Source organism: Drosophila hydei, unplaced genomic scaffold, assembly GCF_003285905.1.
Source record: "Drosophila hydei strain 15085-1641.00,03,60 unplaced genomic scaffold, DhydRS2 tig00008116-arrow-pilon, whole genome shotgun sequence".
Classification (NCBI taxonomy): Eukaryota; Metazoa; Arthropoda; class Insecta; order Diptera; family Drosophilidae; genus Drosophila; species Drosophila hydei.
The window spans coordinates 1,788,927-1,807,848 of record NW_022045829.1 but is presented as its reverse complement, the minus strand read 5'-3'; the positions used below and the strand labels follow the sequence as shown (position 1 = coordinate 1,807,848).

Genomic DNA, 18,922 nt, shown 5'->3' with positions numbered 1-18,922 from the left:
GATTCTAATGGGTCTATTTGACTACTAGAAGCTACGACGGCTTTACTTTCATCATTTCGTAATAAACTACGTCTGTCTTTTCTTCATTGCTTAAACTGTGACATATTAACTAAGTAACTCGAGCTATGAGATGACGATCTAGTTCAAGGCCAAGATCACGTTGCATAATCCAAACTTTGATCAACTTTTTAAATACCTGCTTACGTTCAGAACATAAACATCTCAAATAGTGTTGCTCTCTTCTTTGATCATTCTATAGGACACAGCACTTAAATGCATATCTCATAAAAGTATATAAAGTTTCTATGAAGAGAATTGTGAAGTCTTTATAAAAGAAATTGTTTTATAATTAGCTTTTGTTAACTTAACTGTATTATGACTATAAATACTGTCAACTCTCCCACATAAATCGAACTGAAGTTTGCTAATAGAAAATTTCTAAATACATTGAAACTAGTTCAACAAATGTATTTGTTTAATCCTTAGCTTTTCCTATAGCAGCTCAAATTGATTTGCCCAATTTCAATAACTTCAGTTAATATTTGACTTTTGACTTTTGTCTATTGCCAAATCAGTCTGCTGCTTGCTTACAGCCTCAGCCAGAGAGCTTGAGCAAATATTTTGAAACGTGCAGCGGCATATAAAAAGTTGATATAATTTTCGTTTTTGGTTCTGTAATTTCTTTTTACGTGATGCGTGCATAAAAAATTATGTAAATGGGCAGTGTGTATGGGTGTGTGTGTGTGGGTGTGTTTGTTTGCGGAGACAACAAAAGTTGCTAATTGTGCGAAAAATTGTGGGCACAAAGTATTATGAACATTTTGTTCCACCCGCATGCATTTAAAAAAAGTTCTGCCCTTCATTCTCTCCCTCTCTCTCTCTCTCTCTCTCTGTCGTTCTCTGCCTGTCTTTGTCTGGCTTGGTGTGTCGTTGCCGCTGTCAAATTGTAATTTATACGAGACAGCGGCAACGGCGACTGGAGCTTAACTTTTACAATGCATCAATAAATTACATTATCCTTAATTTCCCGCGCTTTTCCGGTCAACACAGCGACATTTAACCCGCCCGCAGTTCGTTCGTTCGCTCGTTCGTCCCGCTGAGCCAGCAAAAAAAAATGGAGCAAGGGAATAGAGACGGACTAGCTGGGAGAGCATAAAAAGATTCCATTTAATTCAATATATATAAAGTACTAGAGTTGCTTAAAGTCAAATCTGGGCAAATAGAAATGGCATATTTATGAGAAATATGCTCAATTGGGCTTTAAAATTTGCATATTTCCCAATTTGAGGAGGTGTACGAGCATTAAGGGAAGATCAAAGATTTTAATGCGCTGCAAATGAAGTAAAATTTCATTTCAGTTAGCAAATTGTGCGGCACAAACATAAACTCATTAGTCGACAATCATTTTTCGGCCGCAGGCTTCAGAGAGGATACCACAAATATTCAATATGCCGGACTAACAGAGCGAGAGAGATAGAAAAAAGAACGAGAGACTAGTAGAGAGAGAGAGAGTGAAAGAGAGAAGGAGAGAGTACATCAGATAAACGTTGCCTATGCCAACATCGCTTAATTAAGGTTTAACATTCGACAGTTGGTTGGTTGGATGGTTGCCTCTGTGCGTCACGCCCACATCGAGCGAGCGGCAACTAAGCCACGCACATGCACACACAGATAGACAGCAACACACTCACACAACTCAATGTAATTATGTGCTAAGTGCTCTAGGCACGAGCCAAATCCATTCGATATCGCACAATAGCTATAATCGTATCTGGGGTAGCGGCATCAAAATGACCCCAACGTGAACCCGAAACTGCCAGCTGCATATCAATAAACCCATCATCATTATCGATGCCAACTGCCAACTGGCAACTTGCAACTGGCAACTGGCAACTGACTACTGGCAAATGCAACGCGACTAACTGACTTTTTGGTTGCATTCACGCCAAATGTCTGCAATTAACAGCAACGCATAATTTATAGATCCATTGCAGTCTCAATTTTGTATTCCAAAACTGAGTTTGTACAAAGAAATTACAAATATTTCGTAATATTTTGTATTTGCAATATTTCATTTATTTATTTAATATTTCATTTTAATGATCTTCAATGAGATTCTAACTACTGAGTTCTTGAAAGTTTTCTAACTAATTGTTTCTGCACATATGAATATAATATAGGGGGCGTATACTTAATAAATAGAGGTGTTAAGGAATGTTTAATACTTAGACTTAGACATTAAAAATCAAGTTGTTTTTAAGCATTTTAAAATATATATAAATATATAAAAATTATATATAGTACCAGTAAGAAAGCTGAAGTCGGGGTGCCCGCTAAGGGATATCCTTAACCCAGTCCTATCTGCGCCTTTTAAATATTTGTATAGCTGCTCTAACTTGTGTTCAGCTATTAAAGTATTTAACGAAACAAAAAGATATACAATTCATCCTTTGGGCTATTTATAAATGGCTAAAAGACTTTTAATTTTCCACAGGGGATTCCTTGAAGTGTTTTTAAGCACAACAAGGCGCAGGTGTTTCTTACTCACGGCAGCCAACACCAACGTGTGAAAATAACTATTTTTGCCCGCCTTCGTATGCGGTTGGCAAGCAAATAAGTAGCTTTGGTTAGCAGTGGCTTATTGAAATATAATTTCTGGCTAAAAATAGATAGCTTCTTGGCCAACTTTGAGTAGGGATATGTCAGAGATCTCTTGGCCTCCATTTCGAGCCACTTTCGCATCAATGCGTAATGACGCACAGTGAATAAACAAGAGATAGAAAAGTTGTTAAGCGACGTTGGGCGATCGATGAAATGTTATGAAAATAATAGATGCGATAATGTTTCAGTTCTGTTGCACACAAAACAGAAAACCAAACAGAAAACAAACAAAACGGCAACAAAATGTTGAAATGTAAAACGGCCCTTCCATAGCTTCTCGTGCTTTTTGTGATGTTATTTAATTTATTTTGATTTTATAGAGTATGGCGGGGTATGAAATTGATTGTGTGGAAGCTAATTAAACGAGTTTGGAATATTTTAAAAATGTTTTCATTTTTGGGCTTTACTAAAGGCTATAACTGATTTCGATTAAAAAATATTTTTCCACTTTAATTTTAACAAGTTTCTATCTTTTATCATAGTCTATTAGAGGGTATCTGGAAGTCAGTTCTTTGAACAGTTAAGCTACGCAACGTTTTTGTCTACTTTGTCTGCATGTCAATGTTAAAAAATTTTATTTTTTACGTTTCAATGAACTTTTAGTGCGACATTAACAAAGCGTCGAGTAGCCAAAAAACGAATGCGACAACCTTTTGCCCAATTCTTCTTCTTCTTTTTTTATTGTTCAACAAAATCGTCGTTATTCTGCCTCTACCAATCCCCTACGCCCACTCTCTCTCTCTCATTCATTGTTGCTTTGCCATTTTTTATGTACTCCAACAGCAACGAGCAGAACAATTTTGATTGTGGCCTTTCTCCTTGTCAATTTGACTTTTTATTTTAATGCAACAAACGAAATCAAAAACAACTTGTTATCGATGTTGTCATTGTGCCATATTTGCAGGCTTTCCATCCCAAGATGGAGCCGCAGCAAAAAACATAAAAAGGACCAGCGAGGGCGTGGCCTCGCCCATTGTCCTGCTGCTGGCGCTCGTCAATATTTCGCGTGATTGACTTTTCGGGTTAAATTAATTAAGCGTGTGCGTTTTTATTGTTGATTGAATGCCTGCGCAAATGATTGAAGCAGCAGCCACAGCAGGCAGCCTAACGAAACTCAATTGGTGTCCTAGGTTAAAGCAAGGTTGTATAATAAATGAGCTGGCTCAGCTGAATACGTATACTAAATAAAAGTTGAAAATTCAGCTCGATTCGTGTGAAACTTTCTGTTTGAGATTTCACTTGAATACATGAATCATAATTATGAATAGGCGCTTCCACTAGCTAAGCCAAAACAATTCGAATCTCTAGTTTAAGCGATCAATTATTTATGCATTAAAATTGAGCAACTTTCCCGTAAGAGTTCACATTTAACTCCCACAACTGACTGAACCAGACGCATATAAAGAAAACTTGCGTCGCTGCTACTATATGTCGACTGCGTCAAAAGTTGGGCATAAAATTTACTAATTTCATAATGTGGTTGGCAGACATTTATTTCGACGCTAATTACAAACATTTAAACTTTTAATTAGTTTGCAAACAACAAAAAACTACGCATGTGGCGGCAGAAAATTTGAGCCTGGCTTAATTTCAGAGATCAACTCAAGTTATTTTCTATTATTGCAACTTGCTGTTGTTGTTGTTGTTGTTACTTATGCAAATTTGATAATTTAATATATATTTCACTAGAGTCGAATAAAAAGCAGTCCGATTTCATTTATCGCTGCACAGCCAAAACAAACAAATAAAAAAACCTAAATAAAAATAAGCATGAAAATGCCATAAACAAATCCCTGCACTGATTGCCACTCAGAAAAAAAATGAGCGAAATGAAACTAAAATGGAAATTGGCTTAAAGCGAATGGCTATAAGCAGCTAACAAAATTATTTGGCTAAACTGAATCGGAGCTAATCAAATTTCTCTGCATTGCACATCAAATGTCGCAAATGTCGCAAATGTCACAAATGTCGCTGTTGTTGTTGATAACGTTCCGTTCGCCTCTGAGACTTAATTGAAGGAATACATTTTTTGTTGTTGACTGCCGAAGGCCTGGCATTTGTGAAAATAAATTTCGAATGAGTTATTTAGTTGACAACTGGATGGAGTGCAATGAAAGCTTATAAATTAAGCCGACAAGCGAATCGCAGCAAATGCAATTTATATAAATAGTTGTACTACGAGAGAGTGAGAGGATGAGAGGGGACAGGCGGAGAGAGGGAGAGGGTAACAGAGGAGGAGAGAGACAGACTGAGAGGGCGAGTGTAAGGAAGCGAGGAGGTGAGTGACAGAATGAGAAAGGGAGGAAGGGAAGGAGGAGAGAGAGAGAGAGAGGGAGGGTGAGAGAAGGAGCGAGAAAGAGATGGAAGGAGGAAGTCGAGGTCGAGTGGGAGTGGAAATGACGAAGGGGGACAGTGAGAGGGACGGAAGGAGGAGAGGGGGAGAGATGAAAGGCTGAAGAGGAAGAGATGGAATGATGGAGAGGGAAGGAGGAAAGACGGAGAGAGGGAGGACGAGGGAGACGAAGCGAGGAAGATAGGGAAGGCGGGAGCGGGGGTCAAGGGCGAGAAGGAGACAGACAGAGACGGAAGGATGGGGAGGGGGAGGGGAGTCGAGGGAGAGAGTGATAGTAAGAGAGGAAGACAAGACAGATGAAGAGGGAGCCAGACAGAGAGAGAGAGAGAAAGCGAGAGAGAGATGAAGGTGGCGGGTGAGCGAGACAGAGAGTGAGAGGGAGAGACTGAGCGTACCTAAATTGTAGAAGTTTTTTGATGATTGACAAAGATTTGCTTTTCTCTTCCAATAATACTCATTTAAAGGCATTCTTATTTCAACCCATTCTAGCCATATACGACATGTTAGTTCTAATTCAATTCCCAATTTCATGTTTTTTCTTCAACTTTTCTAGTCTTGCTTCTTGATTAACCCAAATTGAGTTCAATAAACTGCTAAAAGGCTGTGGATTTTACGTTCAAATGCAGATTTACTGTCTAATGTACTCACGAGAAAACACAGCCAAACACACACACAGACACACACACACTCACCTAGAACGAATTGCCTCGACCAGACACATTATTTGCATTCACTTAGCCAGCTGCGGGGCAACCAGGACGTTGCAGACTAGACTAATGTGCCGCCATTAAACCGGCTTGCCCAAAACATTAGCAAAAATGGCGAAAAAAGATACAGAAAACAAAAATAAAAATAAAAAGAGCCCCACAAACTAAATTCAAATTAATGCACAAGCGATCAGGCAGGCGAGCAGAGAGAGCGGCGGGGCTTAGAGGGGACATGCAGACGACGATGCCAAGCGAAGCGTTAAAAGCCAACACAGAGCTCGACCTCGTTGCACGGCTCAAGCCCCGCTCTGCCAGCAGTAAATCCCCACTGAATGCTGCGGCTGCTAGAGCTGCAGACAAGTGTGCACTTGTACTTGTAGTTTAGCCAGCGTAAAACATATAAATAAATATGAAAATGAAAATCACACAGAAACAACAGCAACAAACACCAAATATTGTCGTCGCGTGTGTGTGTGTGTGTGTATGAGTTGTTGCTGCTGCTGCTGCTACTGCCCCTGCAGTAAAGTGCCATGCATTTGAAATTTTAAGCACAACGCTGCGTATGATCAACGCGCTCTGCTTGTGGCAAGTGAGCGGACGAAAGGCGGAACGGAAGGTGGCTGGCTGGCAAGGGCGTGCGTGGGCGTGAGCCCCGGCCTGCAGTAGATGCCTGAGTTGTGGGCGTTCCACTGCACATGAAATAATGACAACGACTATAAAATTTAGTTGGCTTTTTGCGACAAACACAGCAACAGACACAAGCCGAGAGAATGTTCCAAAAAAAGGCAAGATTTGCAAGCAATTAATGAGATTTTTATTTCATAAATTAATAAATAATATAATAAAATATTAAATAATAAATAAATAAATAAATAAAATAAATAAATAAAATATATATAATCCAAAAGATATGAATATACCTTTGACATTAATATTTCGATGCTCTAGCTTAGCTCACCTGTGTTATTTCTGACCTCTAATTTCTCTAATATATTATATATTTATATATAAATATATATATATGGCATACCTTATATCATATGCTGTTTAAGACTGTGAAACGTTTTTGCTATAAATATTTATTTAATTTGTTTATTTCAGTTTAGATTTGTAGTCCGTCAATGCAGAGCTTGGGCATCTGTTCACCTTATATTCAGATTTATATATATATATATAAATATCAAATATATTTTATATAGAAGCAAAACATGTGGAAATGAGAGCGAAAATGATTTTTGGAACGTTTGCTAATGCAATCGCATTTACTCAAGTGGCTTTTGACGCAGTGTTTCCTGTTGCTGCTGCTGCTGTTGCTGCTGTTGTGGTTGTTGTAGCTGTTGCTGATGTTGCTGTTGTTGTTGTTGTTGTTGTGCTTCGTTACTGGTGGCTGAATGTCTTGAATTATTATTCATGAGCGCTTTAATTTATGCTGCAGTTAGAATTAGTGCGCTTTGCATTTTTCGCCATTCGCCCCGTTGTCTCATATGAATGTGAGCGTAAGGCGCACTTGTGTGTGTTTGCCATGCATATGTATGGCTTTCTTTTCGGGCATCTGTATGTGTTTAGTTTTCGTTACGGAAGTACTTAAAATGGCATTAATACTTTTATGACTTGTGGCTCAGGCAATCTGCGGTCAGGTGGCACCCACTAACATGGCCATCAAATATTCATAAGCACATGTATATATATACAAATATAATTGTGTGTGTGTGAGTCTATGTGCGCCCATGAATGTATTCATTGTATGCATTTATTATGAACAACTGGGGAATTAAATTAGAGAATTTATGTGATTGCAAATGCGTAAGTTCTTATTATGTTTCTGGATTATTTCTGGCCAAACAAGTTTTTATAAATTCAATTTCGGCTTGCAATTATATTGCTTAAGCTTAATGCTAATTCCAAGTCAAATATAATATTCAAGCATAAATATTATAGATAACGTTAAAAGCAGTCAAGAAATGTCTGAGCTAATAAAAGAATTGCCTTGCTTAAGTTTTGCTATTTTATTACTCATTTAATAATATATACTCAAATACATAATAATTGGTTATTAATTTATCAGTCAAGGGATTTCAACGTAATTCCCCTGTCACTCTAATAGAAAAATAATAAGCTCCGCCAATAAAGCAAATAGTAAATTGTGGACGAATAAGACGCACTGCTAATTGCCAGTGCGCAGTGAAAACAAAGCCAAATACTCTGAACACACACACACACGCCCTCGTCTGGTCATTAAGCAATATAATAATAGGTAAGCGCATTAGGAAACGCCAACTTGTCGGTGCCACTGTCAAGGACACGCCACAATCATTACTCAGCAACAACATAAATATATATATATATAGATATACACGCACAGCTGCGTTATTCCTTTCAGCTGTCTCTCTCACAGTTGTAAGTTTCTCGCGCAAAAGTTAATCATACGCTGCTTAAAATTACAAATCACCGCAATCAGCAGGACATCAGAGTACGTAAAAAAACGAGACGTGGCCAAAAACGCAGCCAAGCTGAACGCACGGCACAACTCATGCTGCTGATGATGAGGATGATGATGATGATGATGCTGCTGCTTCAGCTTCTGCTGCAAGGATAATAACAGACGGCCTGCTGTGGCAGATTGAACCTTTTTTGCGAGCACCTCCTTTTGCGGCACAGCTCTTAAGTGTTTTAAACAGCGACCATTTAACGGTAATTATTGCAACACTGTGGCACATTTTAAGTGCTGCATGAAGAGCGACAGAGTAAGAGAGCCAGAGCGAGTGAAGGATGGCAGCTGCTGGCCAACGTCCACCTGGCCACAGTTGGCTGCATAAATTTCCAACGCAGCCTTTTACTTAATCCCGTCTATTTTGCAAAAGGATTATCAAGGCAACTTTTTAATTCGCGCCGCCGCCAGCCGCCAGCCGGCAGCCGCCAGTGATGTCAGCACTTTTCTGTGGTGGCCTTTTAATGGGCCTCATTTACCCCAACACTATCCACCTGCACCATCTGCACCTGCACTGTACACCTTGGCCGCTTACCCAACTCGTCCGCAGTTAATGCCCATTGAAGGCCATTTGATGCGTGGCCAAGTGAGCGTCGGACTTGGCGAGTTTGTAGCACCAAGTGATAATAATTTCAAATGATGGATTTAAGTAGCCATTAAATTGAAGTGAAGCTACATTGAAAGCGTTTCACGCCAGCGAAAGCAAAAAAACCTGCCAAAGAGTAGCTACATTTGTTATACAGCTAATGCAGCAGCGAAGTTATAGAATATAAACATTTAAATCCGTTTTGTGCATTTCTCTTCATTATTCCACTTAGTGCATTTGCGAGGCTTGAGTTTTTGTGGCCAGCAATATTTTTATAATACTTTATGAAGTGAACCTGCTGTTGTCTATTGCGGAAGTTAATTTATAGAACGTACTATGGATTTTGAGAGATTTCTTTTGCTTTGATATCAGATAACATTAGGCCCCTCGTTGCCTAAGATTACTTAAATAAATAATTAAACAAGTTTGTTTTAATATTTCGCTAATCATTTGACTTTGTATAGAGTCAACATATTCAGCCGAGGCCTTAGCTTGGTTATTACGCAGAATGAGCCAAGTCTCTTCATATAATTGTCAGCAACTGAGAGTAGCAAAATGTTTTGCTTTAGTCTTAGGCTTATATAACTTTTGTTATTGATTTATTAACTACTATAAATCTAGAGTGAATATTTAATGATTTTATGATTTTATTTTATTATTCCAATATATGAGATCTAAGCTCTGATACAGCCTAAGCTGCTGTCAGATATCGTTCGGGCACTTCAAAGTGATCAATGAATAATTCGAGATGACGCATTTAAGCAGCTGTAGAATTGAAGCCGGTAGCAGGAGCAACAAGAGCAGCAGCAGTATTAAGAACTCGCAGCATGACAGCTGCTCTTCAGGCCTCGCCACATACGTCTGTGTGTTTATATTTAATGCGCCGTTCAATCAATTCCTTTGCCTGCTCTCAGCTCAATAGTGTCGGCTGCATTGCACGAATCGAGACGCGTCATTATCCTTTCACGCAAACAAAATGCTGCTGCTGAATCTTCAGGAGGCGGCATATTCTTGGCCATGGCTCGCATCGTTTGCCTTTGCCATATCCCGTGACCAGCTCAATCTTTGCATGTGCCTGACGTACGCTGCTGCTTATTTATTTATTTATTTATATTTATTGTCATGCTTGTTTATTGTTTCGCCTCTGATTGGCTTCGGCTGCGATTTTGGTTTGGCTCTTTTGATATTGATTTTGGGCTTGGCTTGCCATACCACATACTCGGCTCTCCAGAGGGTAGCTGTGGTTGCGTAGTCTTCTGATTTATTATAATTTATAAATAGTATAAGCATGAAATGAGATATATATCTTAATACATTGGCAAAGAGAAAGCAATAATATTTTGAAGTCTCCTTTTATAGAGTATTTTCTGGGTCTTCTATGTGTTTTCTTTCTTACATAAAAATTTCCACTCAAGCTGGCGACTGTCCCTTTTGCAAATTCTGCTGCCTCATGTCCCGCCTTTTTATACCTTCTTCCGTTTTTTTTTTGCGTTTGTATTTTGTATTACTTGGTTGAAATCCCTCTTATTGGCGCATAGATTTATGGTTTTATGCTTAAATGATTGTTTGCTTTGTGGGAGTGCAAGAAAAGTCCATAAAAGAAGAAGGGAAAGAAACCAAAAAAACAAACGCCCATATCAAATGCAAATGCGATAATCAAGTTATAAATTTATGTATTTAAACTCATAAATTGCGAACGAAAGAGAAAATGTTGTTAAAGTGTAGTTCGCTGTGTCCTCATTTATCGATATATATACATATATGTATGTGTATATATGTCTATGTGTGTGTGTATATGGCGCAGAGATATTTATTGCCGGAAATCACATATTTCCGCTCGGTTTTTCGGGAACGGCAGAGCCATTAATGAGCACCACAATTAAATTTTTCATTCTGCAAAGTGACATAAAATGAGGTGGAATAATAATAAAAAAGAAGAAAACAAAGGAAAATACATAAATGTATGCAAAATATTAAAACAGCAAATCCCTTTATTGTGTGTGCGGATGTCTCTCTCTCTCTCTCTCTCTATCTCGCTCGCTCGCTCGCTCTGTGCCTTTGCAGGCATAATATAAAACATCCTGTTGCCGGCTGCCTGGCTGCCTGGCTGCCTGCCTTGATTGTTGTTGTTGCCATAAATAACCCAGAAAAAGGTGTAGATTCAGGCGAGTGTGTAAATTGTGTGTGTGACTGGCTTAAATTTGCTGCGTTATTTGCGTCATTTCCGCAGCAAATCAACACGAAAACACCAAGGACACACACACACACTTCACATACTCAGTACGACAAAGGCCCCTAAAGTCAACAAAAAGCATATATATGTAGATTTTAAATGGAATTTATATATGTATGCACAGATATAGCCACAAAAGCGTGTGAATTCCTGGGTGTCCATGTGTGTGTGGGCTTAATCAGCCAATCAATTTCATATACATATTTTAACACTTGAATGCACTCTAAAGAATCAAGTTTCATGCCGCTTCTGCAGGCCCCCAAGCCAAATATATATATATATTATTTCACGAAAATCACAACAATAGATTGATTATGCAAAATAGTTTTTGCCTATTGTGATATATTTCAATCTATTTTTTGTATTTTGCCTATTTTTGTATTTGATTATGATGGAACAATTTATTTTCCAAATGAATTCTTCAAAAATGTTTCATTATTTATAAATATATATGATTTGCATAAATTGGGTTGCATTTTTTTAGTTAGAATTTTTTATATTACTATTCCATAAAAAGAAGGAAATAGAGTTGTTTATTAATTTATTTATATAAAAAATATTTTTTTAAAAAAAATTACAATTCACAAAAACAGGAGATTGAAGCACGTTAATATGTGCATAAATATTTGCTTTAAATTTTATATAATCTTCCAGTTAACTGCAATAAGAGTTGCAATTTAAAACAGCAACAACAACAACTTGATTATAACAATCGTTGTATGGCGACGCGTTTTTTTTAGAGTCCACTTTTTATGCTCGTTGCCTCGTACCTGCAGATCTCTCCGCCCGCCGCGGTAATGCATTAACTTCTGCTTCGATAAATAAACAAGTTGAGCTACTTAAGATTTAAGTTGCAGTTATTCTTGTTGTTGCCTTTTTTGTCGTCGTCGTCGTCTTTGTTGTTGTTGTTGTTGTTGTCGAACGAGCGTCGAGTTGTAAGTGTGCACAAATTTATAGTGGGTAGTTTTTAACCAGTCGGCACTCAGCGCTCGGCGCACGGCACGGGCGGCTTCCCTTCCCCAGCCACTCTGTCCAACTGTTACGCTCATAAAATGCCCTAGGTATTGCTGCAAAATGCACATTACGTATACGCAGCGTATGCGTATTTCAAGCATAAAACCTCTTATGCACAATGCACAGCAGCGACAGTGACGTCGACGTCGCTCGGTGTAGTATAATAAAAATATAAATGTTAAAATGTTAAATTAAATTGAAAGCAAAAAGGCGGAAATGTTAAAAAATGTTAAAATGTTTTGCGCCTTGTTAGCTGCGACAAGAACGGAGCGAGGCAGAACGCTTCACTTGCTGGCGCCCTCTGGCGTTAGGCGGCGACAGTTTAAGATGTTGGCTTTAAGTGTGCGCTTAACACTGCGCACACACAGATACACACTTCCATTTGGCACGCCCCTTTTGACAGGCCCATTCGGCGGTTGTCTGCTAAAGTGCAGTCATAAATACGTTAAGGTTCGATATGTTTCGACTGCAAGCCAGCTGCAACTAACTGGGCTAAGTGGCTGCACTCACAGTGTTGCCTAAATGTGCCATATCCACCTCCCCACCAACCCACCTCCCCACTTTCAGCTGAAACCCATTCATAACTGTGTATCCATCAACTCGCACTCAGCAGTAAAATTTTGTATAAATTGGAATCACTTAAGTAACTTGATGCCAAACGCCGCTGGTGCCTTTGGCAACTCTGGCAACTCACTCTCTATCTCACTTTGCTCTGGCAACTCTGCCTGCTTGTGTTGGCATAAATTTTTCAGTAATGTCATTTACACGAACCTCATACCAGCCTGCAAGGCACATCTGGTACTATGAGGATTAATTGTAGAGTGAGATAAAACAAAGATATTTTATCTGAAGTAGATAAAGAAATATACGAATTGTATTGAATATATATTTGTATACATATTTAAATAATAATAGATTTATAGAATAGATAAATAAAGGAGACAATGATGTTAGGGCACAAAAGATGTGATGATAGCATTAGGCACATAGAGATAGATAATATTGAGAAATTTATTCAAAAATTCGACTAGCATCAGCAATATTTATAGAACAATAAACAGTCAATGTTTACAAAGTATATTTCAGGCAAACTTTACATTAAATACTTAATGTCCACAAGTATTATTCAAAGGTTATTCAATTTGCAACTTGATCTTGCCATTTCTTCTTTGAGCATATCAAAATTCAGTTTGTATTTGCTTTGAATTCGTGACTCAATTCACATATTGAACGACACAACTAGCAGTCATATGTCCAGAAGTCATAAAATTACCTAAACACATTACAAAGTCAGGAAAAGGAAACTAAACTGAAAATAAATACAAACAAATTGTGATACGCAACGGGAAACGAGAGGAAACTTGAGCATAACAATTTGCTTTGCATAATGAAGGGTCGTAGGAGGGGGAGACATCGTGTTATATAGTTACAAATGTGGGGAGACTTCGTTCATTCGGCTAGGTTTTGTTTGGAAGGTATGCAGGGCACGTGCCAGTTAAATAAACAATAAAGAGACATATGCAGAGCTCTTCGGAATAAAAGAATTAAAATCCAATATAGCGCAGAGCAATCGAATGCAATTAAAACAAACATAAATATCACATTAGCTACTTTAATTTATTTACTTTTGAAATACTGCAAATTGATCGCTATACAAAATCTTTCTGCGATCAGAGAAAACTCTCATACGCATAGTGATGCAAGCCAAACTGCTTTCTCAACTAAACTCAACTCAAATTGAAGCTGATATTTTGCTTGATCTCAGACATTGATAAAACTGTGTATAATTAAATTTGAAAAATTGATCAAAAACTAAGTCGATGCAGCTAGTGCCACAAGCTTCTAGGAAAGAGTGCATACTTAGGTGCTATTCACAGAAATAAATTTTTGTTTGTGTAATTTTCTTTTGCTTTACCTCTCTCAGACGTCTGTCGGACTTCTTATCTGCGCTGCATAATTAACAGTTACATGATTGTGGGCACGGGCCTGGGTCTGGGCCATGTTGTGGTCCCGGTCTGGGGCCAAGCAGCCTGATGCGCTGTGCGGCAAATTACGACATGTGCCTGACATCATTTCCCTTTCCACTTTAGTGGATAGCCGGGGCTTGGCCCACTCCCGCCTGTCCTTCACCATGGCGTAGATCCCACGGCGACGACATCCTTTTGAGCCAAGCAGACACTTTTAATTGAGAGACACTTGGCTGAGTTGTAGCGCGCAATTAAAATGCCATTACATATAAAAACAAGGCTCAAGACCAGGGCACTGTGTCCGCTAATGCTGACAGCACACAAATTTTGGTTACAAAGATTTTTTTGAGAATTTGTATAAAAAATATTTATTTAGTTATTTAAATTTTATTTTATAAAATATTTATTTTAATTTTTTTATTAAAAATACGCTTCAAAGAATAGAAATATAGAATTATTTAAAAAAAATATTTTTAAAGGATTTTAATGAATGGAAGTGACTCTGTTAATACGAATTATTTGTAATTATAACAATTTCTTAATGAAATTAATAAATAAACAGTTTATAAATATATTTTTTTTTTATATTTTGGCTTAAATATTTTTTTATATTTTTTTTACATAAATTTTTGTAGTCTGGTATAATTAACTTATTTAAAATCCTTGCTCCACCATGCAGCATCTTGGTTAACTCTGCAGCAAGTCTTAGTGTGTGTGTGTTGTTTGAATTGTATGTGTGTATGTGTGAGTGTGTGCAGGAGCATCGTGACGCGTTTGTTAGGTGGGTGCGTGCAGCTGAAATGGCATCCCAGGGGGCTGGCTTTGGGGCCAAGCAACCAATTCGTTAGCTTCACACCGCAGCACAGTCCCAGCGACGCGCTGTGATTTACTTGGACCACACGCATATCTCAATTTGTTGTGGAGCCGACGATGGCAACTATGCTTTGTCAGCTTTGGCAACTCTTTTTTTTTGCATACATTTTGTTTGTACTTTTTCACTTTCCTAGTTGCTTCATTTTTCCGTTTATTTTGCCTTTCGCAGTGCACAAATCACGCAGTTCTATCAAAATCACATGTAACGCCCACGTCCACGCCCACATTCACCTGCGGGCATTGGAAATGCAAATTTAGTGTAAAAAGTTGAACTGCCAACGCGATGTGCTCTCGCTCTATCACCCTCCACTCCCCACTCTCTCGCTCTCGCTCTATCTCTCCCAACTCTCCCTCTCTCTCTCCTTCTCATGCGCTGTCTATATATTTATTGCTCGCCTGCTCTGCTCCATTTTCTGTGTGTTAGTTTATTTTTGTGGCATTCCAATTGATTTGCTGATTTGCGCATCAATCAAAGAAAATTTGTGCTCCAAGTTTGCTTTCATGTGGCTCCATTGTTTGAGGTTTCCTTTTTGGGTCTTCCGTCATCGCATTGTTTATATTGAAGGTATATGAAGCATGGGGCTGCGCGGATTACCAACTGACTTGACGTACCCTTTCTATGGCTTAACGTTAATTTATTTTTTATTGTTATTGCTATAGAACTGTCAACTGCGTGACCCCCAAAAAAATCAATAATAGTTAATCGACCAGTTTTAATTTTAGAGAGTTAAATATAACAGCCCGTTTTCTGATCAGTAACGAAATCATTTCTATATACAAGCATACACATTCTTTAAAGTGATGTCAGTTTCCTTTGATATTCCTTATTTCTCAGGAAACTAATTTCACCTACTTTATAGAATTTATATAGACGCACCTATTTACGTATTCCTTTTAACGAATTTCAATTCGTCTGCTGGCTGAATTCCTGAGCGCATAAGCTACGAATTCCATTGGCCTAACCCCAACAATGGCAGCCAATAATGATTTGTAATCTGTGCCAGTTACGAGGTACACAGGACACAGGACACTGCGGATCGAGGCGAGGACATTGGACATGGTTGACTGGCTGGCTGGCTGGCATGGTCTGGTATGCCGCCCACAAAGCTAGGCACAAAATTCAATTTTGCAAAGAAGCAGCGCATTGGCATGCAGGTCGCAAACGTCATCATCGTCGACATCATTGTCAGCTCTTTGGCAGTTTGCCATCAAATTGGCGGATTGGCGGCTTTAAAGTGCGTGCCATGCCATGTTCCATGCCAGCCAGCCAGCCAGCCAGCCAGCCAGCCCAACTCAAGGGTTAAGTGTGTAAATGTAAGCCAGTTCAGTTGAGCGCCATTTTGGCCTTATCGCAATTTACCAAGCGCTTCCTTTAACACACTTAAATAGTCGTGTGGTTCATACGCCTAACAGTGGAACAGTCGGGCAGACAGTCGAGGGATACTTTTTAAAGCGAAAAGGTAACTTAGCCCCCCAGGGCTCGACGTTGGCGTCTCTCACGTGTCATTATCTTAATTTAAGTCAGCCAAGAGCCCAGCACCAGAACCAGAACCAAAACCCAAACCAAACTCCCCTGCCAGTTAGTGCACCTCGCAACGATGGAAGCTTCTTTTAACTCCCATATCTCTTACTTGAATACACAATTATGTGGTTCACTGTGGGTGCATAGGTGGGTGGTTGTCTGCGTGTGTGTGTGTGTGTGTATACGGTATGTGGGTAAAAATTAAATTTCTCATGCTAAGAGACAGCGATATCGTTGCTCATCATTATACAGTCAGGCACGGTCCGTGGCTTGTTACTATGCATGGCTATATCACGACTTCAGATTCATCTCGTGTATATCTGATGCGGCCGGGTATATGCAATAAGTGCAGCTGCTTGTCTGAAATAATATTGCATTAGTAATGTAGATGGTGAATGTGAATATTCATTACAGAATATATACAAACATAATACATTATTAAATATTATTATATATTTATAATTTATTATTTATAGAAAATATATTTTATATTCCTTCACTATTTCATAGCATCGTAAATAATTTATATTCGTTTATAATTTTACTATCAATTTTACAGAGCCATATTTGATTTCATTATTATAATACTATTTCCTTGAAAACTCTATTTATTCTCTGCGAAGCGCTGGCTATTGAAATTTATTGATAGAAAATACTTTGCATATTAATTAAACCAAATCTCGTATATCAAGATTTTTTAAAGCTTTGTCAACATTTTTGATTTGTAAGGGTGTGCCAGCTGCGGCTTAGCTCGACGAAATTAACATACTTGTTTTTACTCTGTTATTAGACTCGTGGGAGTTCTCGCATGCAATTTGCAATCTTTCCAAGAGCGTGTGCTATGACAGTTTTTGTATATAAGTATATTTATCAAATGAAAACACAAATACATGAGAGCATGCCAGTGCCAGCTAGTCTGTGTCCGTGTGTGTGTGTGTGTGTGTGTGTGGGTGCTGTAATGAGGCCTGCGGTGTCGACTCTGTGCGAAGAATATCAACATTTTATTGCACATGAATTTCAAATTTCCAACTCGCACAGCTTACACATGAAATCAACAAAGTGTGACAGTTGATGTGACCAATACACTCGCGCACGACACACACACACAGACATCTGTGAGTGTATTCTGTTATGCACATGTCCTGATATTATTGCATTCGCAATGCCGAGCTGTCAAAATCTGTTCGCAAAATGTGCAAATGAATGCAATTTAAAATAGATTTTTTATGTTTTGAACGAATGCTGAAAAAATAAAAAAAAAATATAAATAAAACTTTTAACTAAATGCGGCACAATTTTGAAGAGATGTTTTATATATTTTAAAATAATAAAGAGTGTATATTTTGTTATTAAATTTAAATTTAAATTTATATTTATTTATATTTATATTTATATTTATATTTATATTTATATTTATATTTATATTTATATTTATATTTATATTTATATTTATATTTATATTTATATTTATATTTATATTTATATTTATATTTATATTTATATTTATATTTATATTTATATTTATATTTATATTTATATTTATATTTATATTTATATTTATATTTATATTTATATTTATATTTATATTTATATTTATATTTTTATTTATATTTATATTTACATTTCACAAAATATTTCTCTTTAGATTTCTCTAAGTCTTTAGATTTCTTTAAGTCGATAATGGAAAATCGAAGGGATTTTGAAAGTTTGCATTGAAGAAGAGAGCTTCGTTGATATTTCCTACTAAATAAAGTTTTCGCATACTTTTCGCAATTATTATTTTATTTCTTCTGCACATCTTGAATTGTTTGAAAGGTGAACTTTTTGGGCAGCCAAAAGCCAAATAAAAGTTAAGTTACACAGAAAATTCCTTAGCACATATTTAATGTTTCACGCAAAGTTAAATCACAGTGCGGTCTAAACTGAGTGCATATTGAAAATGTGCATAAATTAGGCCAAGCAAGAGGCACACAAACACACACACACACTTCTGTAAGGAAACACTCATACATGGAGAGAGACAATCAATTATGCAATGCGAAAAGTCAAGTTGTGTCCACGAACGAAGCAGAACGAAAAATCGAAAGGCATTTGTGTCAACTTCTCAATGAGAATCGAAAGTGGGCGGGGCAGGGTAAGGGCTAAGTGAACGCCTGCAATGCGCCATAAGCGGACAAAATTGAAAGTACTTCGAGACAGGACAATAACTGGTGGCCAGGCAAGCTGACAGCCTGGCGGCAGGCAAGCTATTTGGCTTCCTTTTCTTTTTTTTTTATGTTATTATGGACAAACTGAAGAACTGTCGACTGGGCGACTGATGACGATTTTCATTCAATATATGCGCCTGTATGGAGTTGAGAGTGTGTAGCCTGAGCGTGTCAAAAGTTTGTGCCAAAGGCTACAAAACAGTTTACACACAGAGCAACAACACAAAGAGTGCTCGCCGCCTGCAGGGCTCGCTTCGCAAAATTTTGCTGACCTCAATATTTGTTCAACTTTTCAGCAACAATTTCGTTAT

General features: G+C 37.9%; 1 protein-coding gene across 1 annotated transcript in view; it reads right to left on the bottom strand.

The window, feature by feature from the left end:
• The window catches only part of LOC111598963 (sodium-dependent nutrient amino acid transporter 1), a 47,960-nt gene that overhangs the window by 27,729 nt on the left and 1,309 nt on the right, over nt 1–18,922 (bottom strand). The window lies entirely within an intron of this gene.